The following is a 24,563-nucleotide window of genomic DNA, read 5'->3' as shown; positions in this document are numbered from 1 at the left end:
GTAGGGTGTGAGGTATAGAGTGTAGGGTATAGAGTGTAGGGTATAGAGTGTAGAGTGTAGAGTGTAGGGTGTAGAGTGTAGGGTATAGAGTGTAGGGTATAGAGTGTAGGGTATAGAGTGTAGGGTGTAGGGATAAGAGTGTAGGGATTAGAGTGTAGGGTGTAGAGTGTAGGGTATAGAGTGTAGGGTATAGAGTGTAGGGTATAAAGCGTAGAGTGTAGAGTATAGAGTGTATAGTGTAGGGTATAGAGTGTAGGGTATAGAGTGTAGGGTATAGAGTGTAGGGTATAGGGTATAGAGTGTAGGGTGTAGAGTGTAGGGTGTAGGGTGTAGAGTGTATGGTATAGAGTGTAGGGTATAGAGTGTAGGGATTAGAGTGTAGGGTATAGAGTGTAGGGTATAGAGTGTAGGGTATAGAGTGTAGGGTGTAGAGTGTAGAGTGTAGGGTATAGAGTGTAGAGTGTAGGTTATAGAGTGTAGTGTATAGAGTAGAGTGTAGAGTGTAGGGTATAGAGTGTAGAGTGTAGGGGATAGAATGTATGGTATAGAGTGTAAGGTGTAGAGTGTAGGGTATAGAGTGTATGGTATAGAGTGTGGGGTATAAAGTGTAGAGTGTAGGGTATGGAGTGTAGGGTATAGAGTGTATGGTATAGAGTGTAGGGTATAAAGTGTAGAGTGTAGGGTATAGAGTGTAGAGTGTAGGGTAAAGAGTGTAGGGCATAGAGTGTAGGGTATAGAGTGTAGAGTAGGGTATAGAGTGTAGGGTATAGAGTGCAGGTTGTAGAGTGTAGGGTATAGAGTGTATGGTATAGAGTGTAGGGTATAAAGTGTAGAGTGTAGTGTATAGAGTGTAGGGTATAGAGTGTAGGGTATAGAGTGTAGGGTATAGAGTGTAGGCTATAGAGTGTAGAGTGTAGGGTGTAGAGTGTAGGGTATAGAGTGTAGGGTATAGAGTGTAGGGTATAGAGTGTGGAGTAGAGAGTGTAGGGTATAGAGTGTAGGGTATAGAATGTAGAGTGTAGAGTGTAGGGTGTAGAGTGCAAAGTGTAGGGTATAGAGTGTAAGGTATAGAGTGTAGTGTATAGAGTGTATGTTATAGAGTGTAGGGTATAGAGTGTAGAGTTTAGGGTATAGAGTGTAGTGTATAGAGTGTATGGTATAGAGTGTATGGTATAGAGTGTAGAGTGTAGGGTATAGAGTGTAGGGTATAGAGTGTAGGGTATAGAGTGTAGGGTATAGAGTGTAGAGTGTATGGTATAGAGTGTAGGGTATAGAGTGTAGGGTATAGAGTGTAGGGTATAGAGTGTAAGGTATAGAGTGTAGGTTATAGAGTGTAGGGTATAGAGTGTAGGGTACAGAGTGTAGAGTGTAGGGTATAGAGTGTATGGTATAGAGCTTAGGGTGTAGAGTGTAGGGTATAGAGTGTAGAGTTTAGGGTATAGAGTGTGGGGCATAGAGTGTATGGTATACAGTGTAGAGTGTAGGGTATAGAGTGTAGGGTATAGAGTGTAGGGTATAGAGTGTAGAGTGTAGGGTATAGAGTGTAGGGTATAGAGTGCAGGTTGTAGAGTGTAGGGTATAGAGTGTAGGGTATAGAGTGTAGGGTATAAAGTGTAGAGTGTAGGGTATAGAGTGTATAGTGTAGGGTATAGAGTGTAGGGTATAGAGTGTAGAGTGTAGGGAATACCATACACTCTATAACCTACACTCTATACCCTACACTCTATACCCTACACTCTACACGTTATACCCTACACTCTATACCATACACTCTATACCCTACACTCTACACTTTATACCCTACACTCTATACCATACACTCTATACCCTACACTCTATACCCTACACTATACACTCTATACCCTACACTCTACACTGTATACCATACACTCTATGCCCCACACTCTCTACCCTAAGCTCTACACTCTATACCCTACACTCTACACCCTACACTCTATACCCTACACTCTATACCCTACACTCTATACCCTACACTCTATACCCTACACTCTACACTCTATACCCTACACTCTATACCATACACTCTACACCCTACACTCTACACGCTACACTCTACACCCTACACTCTACACCCTACACTCTACACCCTACACTCTATACCCTACACTCTATACCCTACACTATACACTCTATACCCTACACTCTACACTCTACACTGTATACCATACACTCTATGCCCCACACTCTATACCCTAAACTCTACACTATATATCCTACACTCTACACCCTAAGCTCTATACCCTTCACTCTATACCCTACACTCTACACTCTATACCCTACACTCTATACCCTACACTCTATACCATACACTCTACACCCTACACTCTATACCCTACACTATATACCCTACACTCTACACTTTATACCCTACACTCTATACCCTACACTCTATACCCTGCACTCTACACCCTGCACTCTACACCCTGCACTCTACACCCAACACTCTATACCCTACACTCTACACCCTACACTCTATACCCTACACTCTACACTCTATACCCTACACTCTATACCCTACACTCTATACCCTACACTCTACACTCTATACCCTACACTCTATGCCATACACTCTATATCCTACACTCTATACCATACACTCTATACCATACACTCTATACCCTACACTCTATACCCCACACTCTATACCCTACACTCTATACCATACACTCTATACCCTACACTCTATACCCTACACTCTATACCCTACACTCTACACCCTACACTCTATACCCTACACTCTATACCCTACACTCTATACCCTACACTCTAAACTCTATACCCTACACTCTAAACTCTACACTTTATACCCTACACTCTATAACATGCACTCTATACCCTACACTCTATACCATACACTCTATACCCTACACTCTACACTTTATACCCTACACTCTATACCATACACTCTATACCCTACACTCTATACCCTACACTATACACTCTATACCCTACACTCTACACTGTATACCATACACTCTATGCCCCACACTCTCTACCCTAAACTCTACATTCTATACCCTACACTCTACACCCTAAGCTCTATACCATACACTCTATACCCTACACTCTATACCCTACACTCTATACCCTACACTCTATACCCTACACCCTACGCTCTATACGCTACACTCTATAACCTACACTCTATACCCTACACTCTATACCCTACACTCTACACCCTACACTCTACACCCTACACTCTATACCCTACACTCTATACCCTACACTCTATACCCTACACTCTACACTCTATACCATACACTCTATACCATATAATCTATACACTACACTCTATACCCTAAACTCTACACTCTATACCCTACACTCTATAACATACACTCTATACACTACACTCTATATCTTACACTCTATACCCTACACTTTGCACTCTACACCCTACACTCTACACTCTACATTCTATACCCTACACTCTATACTCCACACTCTATACCCTACACTCTATACCCTACACTCTATACCCTACACTCTACACTATATACTCTACACTCTATAGCCTACACTCTATACTCTACACTCTATACCCTACACTCTATACCCTACACTCTATACCCTACACCCTATACCATACACTCTATACCCTACACTCTACAACCTGCACTTTATACCCTACACTCTATACCCTACACCCTACACTTTATACCCTACACTCTATACCCTACACTCTATACCCTACACTCTATACCCTACACTCTACACCCTACACTCTACACTCTACACTCTATACCCTACACTCTACACCCTGCACTCTGTACCCTACACTCTACACTCTTTACCCTACACTCTATACCCTACACTCTATAACCTACACTCTATACCCTACACTCTATACCCTACACTCTACACGTTATACCCTACACTCTATACCATACACTCTATACCCTACACTCTACACTTTATACCCTACACTCTATACCATACACTCTATACCCTACACTCTATACCCTACACTATACACTCTATACCCTACACTCTACACTGTATACCATACACTCTATGCCCCACACTCTCTACCCTAAACTCTACACTCTATACCCTACACTCTACACCCTACACTCTATACCCTACACTCTATACCCTACACTCTATACCCTACACTCTATACCCTACACTCTACACTCTATACCCTACACTCTATACCATACACTCTACACCCTACACTCTACACGCTACACTCTACACCCTACACTCTACACCCTACACTCTACACCCTACACTCTATACCCTACACTCTATACCCTACACTATACACTCTATACCCTACACTCTACACTCTACACTGTATACCATACACTCTATGCCCCACACTCTATACCCTAAACTCTACACTATATATCCTACACTCTACACCCTAAGCTCTATACCCTTCACTCTATACCCTACACTCTACACTCCATACCCTACACTCTATACCCTACACTCTATACCATACACTCTACACCCTACACTCTATACCCTACACTATATACCCTACACTCTACACTTTATACCCTACACTCTATACCCTACACTCTATACCCTGCACTCTACACCCTGCACTCTACACCCTGCACTCTACACCCAACACTCTATACCCTACACTCTACACCCTACACTCTATACCCTACACTCTACACTCTATACCCTACACTCTATACCCTACACTCTATACCCTACACTCTACACTCTATACCCTACACTCTATGCCATACACTCTATACCCTACACTCTATACCATACACTCTATACCATACACTCTATACCCTACACTCTATACCCCACACTCTATACCCTACACTCTATACCATACACTCTATACCCTACACTCTATACCCTACACTCTATACCCTACACTCTACACCCTACACTTTATACCCTACACTCTATACCCTACACTCTATACCCTACACTCTAAACTCTATACCCTACACTCTAAACTCTACACTTTATACCCTACACTCTATAACATGCACTCTATACCCTACACTCTATACCCTACACTCTATACCCTACACTCTACACTCTATACCCTACACTCTATACCATACACTGTACACCATACACTCTATAGCATACACTCTATACCCTACACTCTACACTCTATACCCTACACTCTATACCCTACACTCTATACCCTACACTATACACTCTATACCCTACACTCTACACTTTATACCCTACTCTCTATACCCTACACTCTATACCCTACACTCTACAATGTGCACTCTATACCCTACACTCTATACCCTACACCCTACACTCTATACCCTACACTCTATACCCTACACTCTATACCCTACACTCTATACCCTACACTCTACACTCTATACCCTACACTCTATGACATACACTCTATACACTACACTCTGTACCTTACACTCTATACCCTACACTTTACATTCTACACCCTACACTCTACACTCTATTCCCTACACTCTATACCCTACACTCTATACCCTACACTCTATACCCTACACTCTATACCCTACACTCTACACTCTATACCCTACACTCTATACCCTACATTCTAATCCCTACACTCTAATCCCTACACTCTACACTCTATACCCTACACTCTATACCCTACACTCTATACCCTACACTCTACACCCTACACTCTACACCCTACACTCTAATCCCTACACTCTAATCCCTACACCCTACACTCTATAACCTACACTCTATACCCTACACTCTATACCCTACACTCTACACCCTACACTCTACACCCTACACTCTATACCCTACACTCTATACCCTACACTCTATACCCTACACTCTACACGTTATACCCTACACTCTATACCATACACTCTATACCCTACACTCTACACTTTATACCCTACACTCTATACCATACACTCTATACCCTACACTCTATACCCTACACTATACACTCTATACCCTACACTCTACACTGTATACCATACACTCTATGCCCCACACTCTCTACCCTAAACTCTACACTCTATACCCTACACTCTACACCCTACACTCTATACCCTACACTCTATACCCTACACTCTATACCCTACACTCTACACTCTATACCCTACACTCTATACCATACACTCTACACCCTACACTCTACACCCTACACTCTACACCCTACACTCTACACCCTACACTCTACACCCTACACTCTATACCCTACACTCTATACCCTACACTATACACTCTATACCCTACACTCTACACTCTACACTGTATACCATACACTCTATGCCCCACACTCTATACCCTAATCTCTACACTCTATATCCTACACTCTACACCCTAAGCTCTATACCCTACACTCTATACCCTACACTCTACACTCTATACCCTACACTCTATACCCTACACTCTATACCATACACTCTACACCCTACACTCTATACCCTACACTCTATACCCTACACTCTACACTTTATACCCTACACTCTATACCCTACACTCTATACCCTGCACTCTACACCCTGCACTCTACACCCTGCACTCTACACCCAACACTCTATACCCTACACTCTACACCCTACACTCTATACCCTACACTCTACACTCTATACCCTACACTCTATAGCCTACACTCTATACCCTACACTCTATACCCTACACTCTATTCCCTACACTCTACACTCTATACCCTACACTCTATACCATACACTCTATACCCTACACTCTATACCATACACTCTATACCATACACTCTATACCCTACACTCTATACCCTACACTCTATACCTTACACTCTATACGATACACTCTATACCCTACACTCTATACCCTACACTCTATACCCTACATTCTACACCCTACACTCTATACCCTACACTCTATACCCTACACTCTATACCCTACACTCTAAACTCTATACCCTACACTCTACACTCTACACTTTATACCCTACACTCTATAACATGCACTCTATACCCTACACTCTATACCCTACACTCTATACCCTACACTCTATACCCTACACTCTACACTCTATACCCTACACGATATACCATACACTCTGCACCATACACTCTATAGCATACACTCTATACCCTACACTCTACACTCTATACCCTACACTCTATACCCTACACTCTATACCCTACACTATACACTCTATACCCTACACTCTACACTTTATACCCTACTCTCTATACCCTGCACTCTATACCCTACACTCTACAACGTGCACTCTATACCCTACACTCTATACCCTACACCCTACACTCTATACCCTACACTCTATACCCTACACTCTATACCCTACACTCTATACCCTACACTCTACACTCTATACCCTACACTCTATAACATACACTCTATACACTACACTCTATACCTTACACTCTATACCCTACACTTTACATTCTACACCCTACACTCTACACTCTATTCCCTACACTCTATACCCTACACTCTATACCCTACAATCTATACCCTACACTCTATACCCTACACTCTACACTCTATACCCTACACTCTATACCCTACATTCTAATCCCTACACTCTAATCCCTACACTCTACACTCTATACCCTACACTCTATACCCTACACTCTATACCCTACACTCTACACCCTACACTCTACACCCTACACTCTAATCCCTACACTCTAATCCCTACACCCTACACTCTATAACCTACACTCTATACCCTACACTCTATACCCTACACTCTACACCCTACACTCTACACCCTACACTCTATACCCTACACTCTATACCCTACACTCTATACCCTACACCCTACACTCTATAACCTACACTCTATACCCTACACTCTATACCCTACACTCTACACCCTACACTCTACACCCTACACTCTATACCCTACACTCTATACCCTACACTCTATACCCTACACCCTACACTCTACACCCTACACTCTACACCCTACACTCTACACTCTATACCCTACACTCTACACCCTGCACTCTGTACCCTACACTCTACACTCTTTACCCTACACTCTATACCCTACACTCTATACCCTACACTCTATACCCTACACTCTACACTATATACCTTACACTCTATACCCTACACTCTATACCCTACACTCTAAACTCTATACCCTACACTCTACACTCTATACCCTACACTCTATAACATACACTCTATACCCTACACTCTATACCCTACACTCTATACCCTACACTCTATACCCTACACTCTATACCATACACTCTACACCCTACACTCTATACCATACACTCTACACCATACACTCTATAGCATACACTCTATACCCTACACTATACACTCTATACCCTACACTCTATACCCTACACTATACACTCTATACCCTACACTCTACACTTTATACCCTACACTCTATACCCTACACTCTATACCCTACACTCTACAACCTGCACTCTATACCCTACACTCTATACCCTACACTCTACACTCTATACCCTACACTCTATACCCTACACTCTATACCCTACACTCTACACTGTATACCATACACTCTATGCCCCACACTCTATACCCTAAACTCTACATTCTATACCCTATACTCTACACCCTAAGCTCTATACCATACACTCTATACCCTACACTCTACACTCTATACCCTACACTCTATACCCTACACGCTATACCCTACACCCTACGCTCTATAAGCTATACTCTATACCCTACACTCTATACCCTACAGTCTATACCCTACACTCTATACCCTACACTCTATACCCTACACTCTATACCCTACACTCTACACTCTATACCCTACACTCTATACCCTACACTCTATACCCTACACTCTATACCCTACACTCTACACTCTATACCATACACTCTATGCCATACACTCTATACACTACACTCTATACCCTAAACTCTATACTCTATACCCTACACTCTATAACATACACTCTATACACTACACTCTATACCTTACACTCTATACCCTACACTTTGCACTATACACCCTACACTCTACACTCTACATTCTATACCCTACACTCTATACCCTACACTCTCTACTCCACACTCTATACCCTACACTCTATACCCTACACTCTATACCCTACACTCTACACCCTACACTCTACACTCTATAGCCTACACTCTATACCCTACACTCTATACCCTACACTCTATACCCTACACTCTATACACTACACTCTACACTTTATACCCTACACTCTATACCATACACTCTATACCCTACACTCTACAACCTGCACTCTATACCCTACACTCTATACCCTACACTCTACACTCTATACCCTACACTCTATGCCCTACACTCTTTACCCTACACTCTACACTCTATGCCCTACACTCTTTACCCTACACTCTACACTCTATACCCTACACTCTATACCCTACACTCTACACATTATACCCTACACTCTATACCATACACTCTATACCCTACACTCCATACCCTACACTCTACACTTTATACCCCACACTCTATACCATACACTCTATACCCTACACTCTACACCTTACACTCTATACCCTACATTCTATCCCCTACACTCTACACTCTATACCCTACACTCTACACTCTACTCTATACCCTACACTCTATACCCTACACTCTACACTCTATACCCTACACTCTACACTCTACACACTACACTCTATACCCTACACTCTATACCCTACACTCTATACCCTACACTCTAATCCCTACACTCTTTACCCTACACTCTATACCATACACTCTACACCCTACACTCTACACCCTACACTCTATTCCCTATACCCTACACTCTATACCCTACACTCTATACCCTACACTATACACTCTATACCCTACACTCTACGCTTTATACCCTACACTCTATACCCTACACTCTATACCCTACACTCTACACCCTACACTCTACACCCTACACTCTAATCCCTACACTCTAATCTCTACACCCTACACTCTATACCCTACACTCTATACCCTACACTCTATACCCTACACTCTACACCCTACACTCTACACTCTACACTCTATACCCTACACTCTATACCCTACACTCTATTCCTCACACCCTACACCCTACACTCTATACCCTACACTCTACACCCTACACTCTATACCCTACACTCTACACCCTGCACTCTGTACCCTACACTCTACACTCTTTACCCTACACTCTATACCCTACACTCTATACCCTACACTCTATACACTACACTCTACACTTTATACCCTACACTCTATACCATACACTCTATACCCTACACTCTACAACCTGCACTCTACACCCTACACTCTATACCCTACACTCTACACTCTATACCCTACACTCTATACCCTACACTCTTTACCCTACACTCTACACTCTATACCCTACACTCTATACCCTACACTCTCTACTCCACACTCTATACCCTACACTCTATACCCTACACTCTATACCCTACACTCTACACCCTACACTCTACACTCTATAGCCTACACTCTATACCCTACACTCTATACCCTACACTCTATACCCTACACTCTATACACTACACTCTACACTTTATATCCTACACTCTATACCATACACTCTATACCCTACACTCTACAACCTGCACTCTATACCCTACACTCTATACCCTACACTCTACACTCTATACCCTACACTCTATGCCCTACACTCTTTACCCTACACTCTACACTCTATGCCCTTCACTCTTTACCCTACACTCTACACTCTATACCCTACACTCTATACCCTACACTCTACACTTTATACCCTACACTCTATACCATACACTCTATACCCTACACTCCATACCCTACTCTCTACACTTTATACCCCACACTCTATACCATACACTCTATACCCTACACTCTACACCTTACACTCTATACCCTACATTCTATCCCCTACACTCTACACTCTATACCCTACACTCTACACTCTACTCTATACCCTACACTCTATGCCCTACACTCTACACTCTATACCCTACACTCTACACCCTACACTCTATACCCTACACTCTATACCCTACACTCTACACTCTATACCCTACACTCTATACCCTACACTCTATACCCTACACTCTACACTGTATACCATACACTCTATGCCCCACACTCTATACCCTAAACTCTACACTCTATACCCTATACTCTACACCCTAAGCTCTATACCATACACTCTATACCCTACACTCTACACTCTATACCCTACACTCTATACCCTACACGCTATACCCTACACCCTACGCTCTATAAGCTATACTCTATACCCTACACTCTATACCCTACACTCTATACCCTACACTCTATACCCTACACTCTATACCCTACACTCTACACTCTATACCCTACACTCTATACCCTACACTCTATACCCTACACTCTACACTCTATACCATACACTCTATACCATACACTCTATACACTACACTCTATACCCTAAACTCTATACTCTATACCCTACACTCTATAACATACACTCTATACACTACACTCTATACCTTACACTCTATACCCTACACTTTGCACTCTACACCCTACACTCTACACTCTACATTCTATACCCTACACTCTATACCCTACACTCTCTACTCCACACTCTATACCCTACACTCTATACCCTACACTCTATACCCTACACTCTACACCCTACACTCTACACTCTATAGCCTACACTCTATACCCTACACTCTATACCCTACACTCTATACCCTACACTCTATACACTACACTCTTTACCCTACACTCTACACTCTATGCCCTACACTCTTTACCCTACACTCTACACTCTATACCCTACACTCTACACATTATACCCTACACTCTATACCATACACTCTATACCCTACACTCCATACCCTACACTCTACACTTTATACCCCACACTCTATACCATACACTCTATACCCTACACTCTACACCTTACACTCTATACCCTACATTCTATCCCCTACACTCTACACTCTATACCCAACACTCTACACTCTACTCTATACCCTACACTCTATACCCTACACTCTACACTCTATACCCTACACTCTACACTCTACACACTACACTCTATACCCTACACTCTATACCCTACACTCTATACCCTACACTCTAATCCCTACACTCTTTACCCTACACTCTATACCATACACTCTACACCCTACACCCTACACTCTACACCCTACACTCTATACCCTATACCCTACACTCTATACCCTACACTCTATACCCTACACTCTATACCCTACACTATACACTCTATACCCTACACTCTACGCTTTATACCCTACACTCTATACCCTACACTCTATACCCTACACTCTACACCCTACACTCTACACCCTACACTCTAATCCCTACACTCTAATCTCTACACCCTACACTCTATACCCTACACTCTATACCCTACACTCTATACCCTACACTCTACACCCTACACTCTACACTCTACACTCTATACCCTACACTCTATACCCTACACTCTATTCCTCACACCCTACACTCTACACCCTACACTCTATACCTTACACTCTACACCCTACACTCTATACCCTACACTCTACACCCTGCACTCTGTACCCTACACTCTACACTCTTTACCCTACACTCTATACCCTACACTCTATACCCTACACTCTATACACTACACTCTACACTTTATACCCTACACTCTATACCATACACTCTATACCCTACACACTACAACCTGCACTCTATACCCTACACTCTATACCCTACACTCTACACTCTATACCCTACACTCTATACCCTACACTCTTTACCCTACACTCTACACTCTATACCCTACACTCTATACCCTACACTCTCTACTCCACACTCTATACCCTACACTCTATACCCTACACTCTATACCCTACACTCTACACCCTACACTCTACACTCTATAGCCTACACTCTATACCCTACACTCTATACCCTACACTCTATACCCTACACTCTATACACTACACTCTACACTTTATATCCTACACTCTATACCATACACTCTATACCCTACACTCTACAACCTGCACTCTATACCTTACACTCTATACCCTACACTCTACTCTCTATACCCTACACTCTATGCCCTACACTCTTTACCCTACACTCTACACTCTATGCCCTACACTCTTTACCCTACACTCTACACTCTATACCCTACACTCTATACCCTACACTCTACACTTTATACCCTACACTCTATACCATACACTCTATACCCTACACTCCATACCCTACTCTCTACACTTTATACCCCACACTCCATACCATACACTCTATACCCTACACTCTACACCTTACACTCTATACCCTACATTCTATCCCCTACACTCTACACTCTATACCCTACACTCTACACTCTACTCTATACCCTACACTCTATACCCTACACTCTAAACTCTATACCCTACACTCTACACCCTACACTCTATACCCTACACTCTATACCCTACACTCTATACCCTACACTCTAATCCCTACACTCTATACCCTACACTCTATACCATACACTCTACACCCTACACCCTACACTCTACACCCTACACTCTATACCCTATACCCTACACTCTATACCCTACACTCTATACCCTACACTCTATACCCTACACTTTACACTCTATACCCTACACTCTACGCTTTATACCCTACACTCTATACCCTACACTCTATACCCTACACTCTACACCCTACACTCTACACCCTACACTCTAATCCCTACACTCTAATCCCTACACCCTACACTCTATACCCTACACTCTATACCCTACACTCTATACCCTACACTCTACACCCTACACTCTACACTCTATACCCTACACTCTATACCCTACACTCTATACCTCACACCCTACACTCTACACCCTTCACTCTATACCCTACACTCTACACCCTACACTCTATACCCTACACTCTACACCCTGCACTCTGTACCCTACACTCTACACTCTTTACCCTACACTCTATACCCTACACTCTATACACTACACTCTACACTTTATACCCTACACTCTATACCGTACACTCTATACCCTACACTCTACAACCTGCACTCTATACCCTACACTCTATACCCTACACTCTACACTCTATACCCTACACTCTATACCCTACACTCTTTACCCTACACTCTACACTCTATACCCTACACTCTATACCCTACACTCTACACATTATACCCTACACTCTATACCATACACTCTATACCCTACACTCCATACCCTAAACTCTACACTTTATACCCCACACTCTATACCATACACTCTATACCCTACACTCTACACCTTACACTCTATACCCTACATTCTATCCGCTACACTCTACACTCTATACCCTACACTCTACTCTATACCCTACACTCTATACCCTACACTCTACACTCTATACCCTACACTCTACACCCTACACTCTATACCCTACACTCTATACCCTACACTTTATACCCTACACTCTAATCCCTACACTCTATACCCTACACTTTATACCATACACTCTACACCCTACACCCTACACTCTACACCCTACACTCTATACCCTATACCCTACACTCTATACCCTACACTCTATACCCTACACTATACACTCTATACCCTACACTCTACGCTTTATACCCTACACTCTATACCCTACACTCTATACCCTACACTCTATACCCTACACTCTACACCCTACACTCTACACCCTACACTCTAATCCCTACACTCTAATCCCTTCACCCTACACTCTATACCCTACATTCTATACCCTACACTCTATACCCTACACTCTACACCCTACACTCTACACTCTACACTCTATACCCTACACTTTATACCCTACACTCTATACCCTACACCCTACACTCTACACCCTACACTCTATACCCTACACTCTACACCCTACACTCTATACCCTACACTCTACACCCTGCACTCTGTACCCTACACTCTACACTCTTTACCCTACACTCTATACCCTACACTCTATACCCTACACTGTACACTCTATACCTTACACTCTATACCCTACACTCTATACCCTACACTCTAAACTCTATACCCTACACTCTACACTCTATACCCTACACTCTATAACATACACTCTATACCCTACACTCTATACCCTACACTCTATACCATACACTCTATACCCTACACTCTATACCCTACACTCTATACCCTACACTCTATACCCTACACTCTATCCCCTACACCCTACACTCTACACCATACACTCTACACTCTATACCCTACACTCTATACCCTACACTCTACACCCTGCACTCTGTACCCTACACTCTACACTCTTTACCCTACACTCTATACCCTACACTCTACAACCTGCACTCTATACCCTACACTCTATACCCTACACTCTATACCCTACACTCTATACCCTACACTCTACACCCTACACTCTAATCCCTACACTCTAATCCCTACACTCTAATCCCTACACCCTATACCCTACACTCTATACCCTACACTCTATACCCTACACTCTATACCCTACACCCTACACTCTACACCCTACACTCTACACTCTATACCCTACACTCTACACCCTAAACTCTACACCCTACACTCTACACTCTATACCCTACACTCTACACCCTGCACTCTGTACCCTACACTCTACACTCTTTACCCTACACTCTATACCCTACACTCTATACCCCACACTCTATACCCTACACTCTAAACTCTATACCCTACACTCTACACTCTATACCCTACACTCTATAACATACACTCTATACCCTACACTCTATACCCTACACTCTACACCCTACACTCTATACCATACACTCTACACCATACACTCTATACCCTACACTCTACAACCTGCACTCTACAACCTGCAATCGATACCCTACACTCTGTACCCTACACTCTACACTCTATACCCTACACTCTATACCCTACACTCTATACCCTACACTCTATACCCTACACTCTACACTCTATACCCTACACTCTATACCCTACACTCTACACTCTATACCCTACACTCTACTCCCTACACTCTACACCCTACCGTCTATACCCTACACTCTACACTCTATACCTTACACTCTACACTCTATTCCCTACACTCTATACCCTACACTCTATACCCTACATTCTATACCCTACACTCTACACTCTATACCCTACACTCTATACCCTACACTCCATACCGTACACTCTATACCCTACACTCTACACTCTATACCCTACACTTTACATTCTACACCCTACACTCTACACTCTATTCCCTACACTCTATACCCTACACTCTATACCCTACACTCTATACCCTACACTCTAATTCCTACACTCTAATCCCTACACTCTACACTCTATACCCTACACTCTATACCCTACACTCTATACCCTACACTCTACACCCTACACTCTACACCCTACACTCTAATCCCTACACTCTAATCCCTACACCCTACACTCTATAACCTACACTCTATACCCTACACTCTATACCCTACACTCTACACCCTACACTCTACACCCTACACTCTATACCCTACACTCTATACCCTACACTCTATACCCTACACCCTACACTTTACACCCTACACTCTACACCCTACACTCTACACCCTACACTCTACACTCTATACCCTACACTCTACACCCTGCACTCTGTACCCTACACTCTACACTCATTACCCTACACTCTATACCCTACACTCTATACCCTACACTCTACACTATATACCTTACACTCTATACCCTACACTCTATACCCTACACTCTAAACTCTATACCCTACACTCTACACTCTATACCCTACACTCTATAACATACACTCTGTACCCTACACTCTATACCCTACACTATATACCCTACACTCTATACCCTACACTATACACTCTATACCCTACACTCTACACTTTATACCCTACACTCTATACCCTACACTCTATACCCTACACTCTACAACCTGCACTCTATACCCTACACTCTATACCCTACACTCTACACTCTATACCCTACACTCTATACCCTACACTCTATACCCTACACTCTACACTGTATACCATACACTCTATGCCCCACACTCTATACCCTAAACTCTACACTCTATACCCTACACTCTACACCCTAAGCTCTATACCATACACTCTATACCCTACACTCTACACTCTATACCCTACACTCTATACCCTACACTCTATACCCTACACTCTACAACCTGCACTCTATACCCTACACTCTATACCCTACACTCTACACTCTATACCCTACACTCAATACCCTACACTCTATACCCTACACTCTACACTGTATACCATACACTCTATGCCCCACACTCTATACCCTAAACTCTACACTCTATACCCTACACTCTACACCCTAAGCTCTATACCATACACTCTATACCCTACACTCTACACTCTATACCCTACACTCTATACCCTACACTCTATACCCTACACCCTACGCTCTATAAGCTACACTCTATACCCTACACTCTATACCCTACACTCTATAACCTACACTCTATACCTTACACTCTATACCCTACACTCTATACCCTACACTCTATACCCTACACTCTACACTCTATACCCTACACTCTATACCCTACACTCTATACCCTACACTCTATACCCTACACTCTATACCCTACACTCTATACCATACACTCTATATCATACACTCTATACACTACACTCTATACCCTAAACTCTACACTCTATACCCTACACTCTATAACATACACTCTATACCCTACACTCTATACCTTACACTCTATACCCTACACTTTGCACTCTACACCCTACACTCTACACTCTACATTCTATACCCTACACTCTATACCCTACACTCTCTACTCCACACTCTATACCCTACACTCTATACCCTACACTCTATACCCTACACTCTACACCCTACACTCTACACTCTATAGCCTACACTCTATACCCTACACTCTATACCCTACACTCTATACCCTACACTCTATACACTACACTCTACACTTTATACCCTACACTCTATACCATACACTCTATACCCTACACTCTACAACCTGCACTCTATACCCTACACTCTATACCCTACACTCTACACTCTATACCCTACACTCTATGCCCTACACTCTTTACCCTACAATCTACACTCTATACCCTACACTCTATACCCTACACTCTACACTTTATACCATACACTCTATACCATACACTCTATACCCTACACTCCATACCCTACACTCTACACTTTATACCCCACACTCTATACCATACACTCTATACCCTACACTCTACACCTTACACTCTATACCCTACATTCTATCCCCTACACTCTACACTATATACCCTACACTCTACACTCTACTCTATACCCTACACTCTATACCCTACACTCTACACTCTACACCCTACACTCTACACTCTACACCCTACACTCTACACTCTACACCCTACACTCTATACGCTACACTCTATACCCTACACTCTATACCCTACACTCTAACCCCTACACTCTATACCCTACACTCTATACCATACACTCTCCACCCTACACCCTACACTCTACACCCTACACTCTATACCCTATACCCTACACTCTATACCCTACACTCTATACCCTACACTCTATACCCTACACTATACACTCTATACCCTACACTCTACGCTTTATACCCTACACTCTATACCCTACACTCTATACCCTACACTCTACACCCTACACTCTACACCCTACACTCTAATCCCTACACTCTTATCCCTACACCCTACACTCTATACCCTACATTCTATACCCTACACTCTATAACCTACACTCTACACCCTACACTCTACACTCTATACCCTACACTCTATACCCTACACTCTATACCTCACTCCCTACACTCTACACCCTACACTCTATACCCTACACTCTACACCCTACACTCTATACCCTACACTCTACAACCTGCACTCTGTACCCTACACTCTACACTCTTTACCCTACACTCTATACCCTACACTCTATACCCTACACTCTATACACTACACTCTACACTTTATACCCTACACTCTATACCATACACTCTATACCCTACACTCTACAACCTGCACTCTATACTCTACACTCTATACCCTACACTCTATACCCTACACTCTCTACTCCACACTCTATACCCTACACTCTATACCCTACACTCAATACCCTACACTCTACACCCTACACTCTACACTCTATAGCCTACACTCTATACCCTACACTCTATACCCTACACTCTATACCCTACACTCTACACTCTATACCCTACACTCTATGCCCTACACTCTTTACCCTACACTCTACACTCTATACCCTACACTCTATACCCTACACTCTACACTTTATACCCTACACTCTATACCATACACTCTATACCCTACACTCCATACCCTACACTCTACACTTTATACCCCACACTCTATACCATACACTCTATACCCTACACTCTACACCTTACACGCTATACCCTACATTCTATCCCCTACACTCTCCACTCTATAACCTACACTCTACACTCTACTCTATACCCTACACTCTATACCCTACACTCTACACTCTATACCCTACACTCTACACTCTACACCCTACACTCTATACCCTACACTCTATACCCTACACTCTATACCCTACACTCTAATCCCTACACTCTATACCCTACACTCTATACCATACACTCTCCACCCTACACCCTACACTCTACACCCTACACTCTATACCCTATACCCTACACTCTATACCCTACACTCTATACCCTACACTCTATACCCTACACTATACACTCTATACCCTACACTCTACGCTTTATACCCTACACTCTATACCCTACACTCTATACCCTACACTCTACACCCTACACTCTACACCCTACACTCTAATCCCTACACTCTTATCCCTACACCCTACACTCTACACCCTACACTCTATACCCTACACTCTATACCCTACACTCTGTACCCTACACTCTATACCTCACACCCTACACTCTACACCCTACACTCTATACCCTACACTCTACACCCTACACTCTATACCCTACACTCTACACCCTGCACTCTGTACCCTACACTCTACACTCTATACCCTACACTCTATACCCTACACTCTATACACTACACTCTACACTTTATACCCTACACTCTATACCATACACTCTATACCCTACACTCTACAACCTGCACTCTATACTCTACACTCTATACCCTACACTCTACACTCTATACCCTACACTCTATACCCTACACTCTTTACCCTACACTCTACACTCTATACCCTACACTCTATACCCTACACTCTACACTTTATACCCTACACTCTATACCATACACTCTATACCCTACACTCCATACCCTAAACTCTACACTTTATACCCCACACTCTATACCATACACTCTATATCCTACACTCTACACCTTACACTCTATACCCTACATTCTATCCGCTACACCCTACACTCTATACCCTACACTCTATACCCTACACTCTACACCCTACACTCTACACTCTAAACTCTATACCCTACACTCTATACCCTACACTCTATACCTCACACCCTACACTCTACACCCTACACTCTATACCCTACACTCTACACCCTACACTCTATACCCTACACTCTACACCCTGCACTCTGTACCCTACACTCTACACTCTTTACCCTACACTCTATACCCTACACTCTATACCCTACACTCTATACACTACACACTACACTTTATACCCTACACTCTATACCATACACTCTATACCCTACACTCTACAACCTGCACTCTATACTCTACACTCTATACCCTACACTCTACACTCTATACCCTACACTCCATACCCTACACTCTTTACCCTACACTCTACACTCTATACCCTACACTCTATACCCTACACTCTACACTTTATACCCTACACTCTATACCATACACTCTATACCCTACACTTCATACCCTAAACTCTACACTTTATACCCCACACTCTATACCATACACTCTATAACCTACACTCTACACCTTACACTCTATACCCTACATTCTATCCGCTACACTCTACACTCTATACCCTACACTCTACACTCTACTCTATACCCTACACTCTATACCCTACACTCCACACTCTATACCCTACACTCTACACTCTACACCCTACACTCTATACCCTACACTCTATACACTACACTCTATACCCTACACTCTAATCCCTACACTCTATACCCTACACTTTATACCATACACTCTACACCCTACACCCTACACTCTACACCCTACACTCTATACCCTATACCCTACACTCTATACCCTACACTCTATACCCTACACTATACACTCTATACCCTACACTCTACGCTTTATACCCTACACTCTATACCCTACACTCTATACCCTACACTCTATACCCTACACTCTACACCCTACACTTTACACCCTACACTCTAATCCCTACACTCTAATCCCTACACCCTACACTCTATACCCTACACTCTATACCCTACACTCTACACCCTACACTCTACACTCTACACTCTATACCCTACACTCTATACCCTACACTCTATACCCTACACTCTACACTCTAAACTCTATACCCTACACTCTATACCCTACACTCTATACCTCACACCCTACACTCTACACCCTACACTCTATACCCTACACTCTACACCCTACACTCTATACCCTACACTCTACACCCTGCACTCTGTACCCTACACTCTACACTCTTTACCCTACACTCTATACCCTACACTCTATACCCTACACTCTATACACTACACTCTACACTTTATACCCTACACTCTATACCATACACTCTATACCCTACACTCTACAACCTGCACTCTATACTCTACACTCTATACCCTACACTCTACACTCTATACCCTACACTCTATACCCTACACTCTTTACCCTACACTCTACACTCTATACCCTACACTCTATACCCTACACTCTACACTTTATACCCTACACTCTATACCATACACTCTATACCCTACACTCCATACCCTAAACTCTACACTTTATACCCCACACTCTATACCATACACTCTATACCCTACACTCTACACCTTACACTCTATACCCTACATTCTATCCGCTACACTCTACACTCTATACCCTACACTCTACACTCTACTCTATACCCTACACTCTATACCCTACACTCTACACTCTATACCCTACACTCTACACTCTACACCCTACACTCTATACCCTACACTCTATACCCTACACTCTATACCCTACACTCTAATCCCTACACTCTATACCCTACACTTTATACCATACACTCTACACCCTACACCCTACACTCTACACCCTACACTCTATACCCTATACCCTACACTCTATACCCTACACTCTATAACCTACACTATACACTCTATACCCTACACTCTACGCTTTATACCCTACACTCTATACCCTACACTCTATACCCTACACTCTATACCCTACACTCTACACCCTACACTCTACACCCTACACTCTAATCCCTACACTCTAATCCCTACACCCTACACTCTATACCCTACACTCTATACCCTACACTCTATACCCTACACTCTACACCCTACACTCTACACTCTACACTCTATACCCTACACTCTATACCCTACACTCTATACCCTACACCCTACACCCTACACTCTATACCCTACACTCTACACCCTACACTCTATACCCTACACTCTACACCCTGCTCTCTGTACCCTACACTCTACACTCTTTACCCTACACTCTATACCCTACACTCTATACCCTACACTCTATACCCTACACTCTATACCCTACACTCTACACTCTATACCTTACACTCTATACCCAACACTCTATACCCTACACTCTAAACTCTACACCCTACACTCTACACTTTATACCCTACACTCTATAACATACACTCTATACCCTACACTCTATACCCTACACTCTATACCATACACTCTATACCCTACACTCTACACCCTACACTCTATAGCCTACACTCTATAACCTACACTCTAATCCCTACACTCTACACTCTATACCCTACACTCTATACCCTACACTCTATACCCTACACCCTACACTCTACACCCTACACTCTACACTCTATACCCTACACTCTACACCCTACACCCTACACTCTATACCCTACACTCTACACCCTGCACTCTGTACCCTACACTCTACACTCTTTACCCTACACTCTATACCCTACACTCTACAACCTGCACTCTATACCCTACACTCTATACCCTACACTCTATACCCTACACTCTACACCCTACACTCTAATCCCTACACTCTAATCCCTACACTCTAATCCCTACACCCTATACCCTACACTCTATACCCTACACTCTATACCCTACACTCTATACCCTACACCCTACACTCTACACCCTACACTCTACACTCTATACCCTACACTCTACACCCAACACTCTACACCCTACACTCTACACTCTATACCCTACACTCTACACCCTGCACTCTGTACCCTACACTCTACACTCTTTACCCTACACTCTATACCCTACACTCTATACCCTACACTCTAAACTCTATACCCTACACTCTACACTCTATACCCTACACTCTATAACATACACTCTATACCCTACACTCTATACCCTACACTCTACACCCTACACTCTATACCATACACTCTACACCCTACACTCTATACCATACACTCTACACCATACACTCTATAGCATACACTCTATACCCTACACTATACACTCTATACCCTACACTCTATACCCTACACTCTATACCCTACACTATACACTCTATGCCGTACACTCTACACTTTATACCCTACACTCTATACCCTACACTCTATACCCTACACTCTATACCCTACACTCTACAACCTGCACTCTACAACCTGCAATCTATACCCTACACTCTATACCCTACACTCTACACTCTATACCCTACACTCTATACCCTACACTCTATACCCTACACTCTATACCCTACACTCTACACTCTATACCCTACACTCTATAGCCTACGCTCTACGCCCTACACTCTATACCCTGCACTCTATACCCTACACTCTACACTCTATACCCTACACTCTACTCCCTACACTCTACACCCTACCGTCTATACCCTACACTCTACACTCTATACCTTACACTCTACACTCTATTCCCTACACTCTATACCCTACACTCTATACCCTACATTCTATACCCTACACTCTACACTCTGAACCCTGTTCACACAGGTTATATACAGATGATCAGGTTTTTAAATACATCAGATAGGGATTGCATACATTAGTTAGGACTGCTCTGATAAGGGTATACCGTGAAGATTGGTAGAGCAGCTTAGTATACATTTTTTGCAAAAAACGTATCAACCAAATACCCTGTTTTTTACATCTTTTACTAGCACTTGCGGATTACTGCAACATTTTTTCAAACTGAGTGTTTTTGGTTTTACTATTCTCTTTTGTGTCTTCAGGTTTCTTGGTGGTGTGTGAACATGATCATACAGACTTGTTCACTGTGCAAGTAGCCCATGTGTTCCTGTACTCTACACTCTATACCCTACACTCTATGCCCTACACTCCATACCGTACACTCTATACCCTACACTCTACACTCTATACCCTACACTCTTTACGCCACACTCTATACCCTACAGTCTATACCCTACACTCTATACCCTACACTCTACACTCTATACCAT

The sequence above is a fragment of the Ranitomeya imitator genome, chromosome 4 (assembly GCF_032444005.1).
Source record: "Ranitomeya imitator isolate aRanImi1 chromosome 4, aRanImi1.pri, whole genome shotgun sequence".
NCBI lineage: Eukaryota > Metazoa > Chordata > Amphibia > Anura > Dendrobatidae > Ranitomeya > Ranitomeya imitator.
This window is presented reverse-complemented; position numbering follows the sequence as displayed.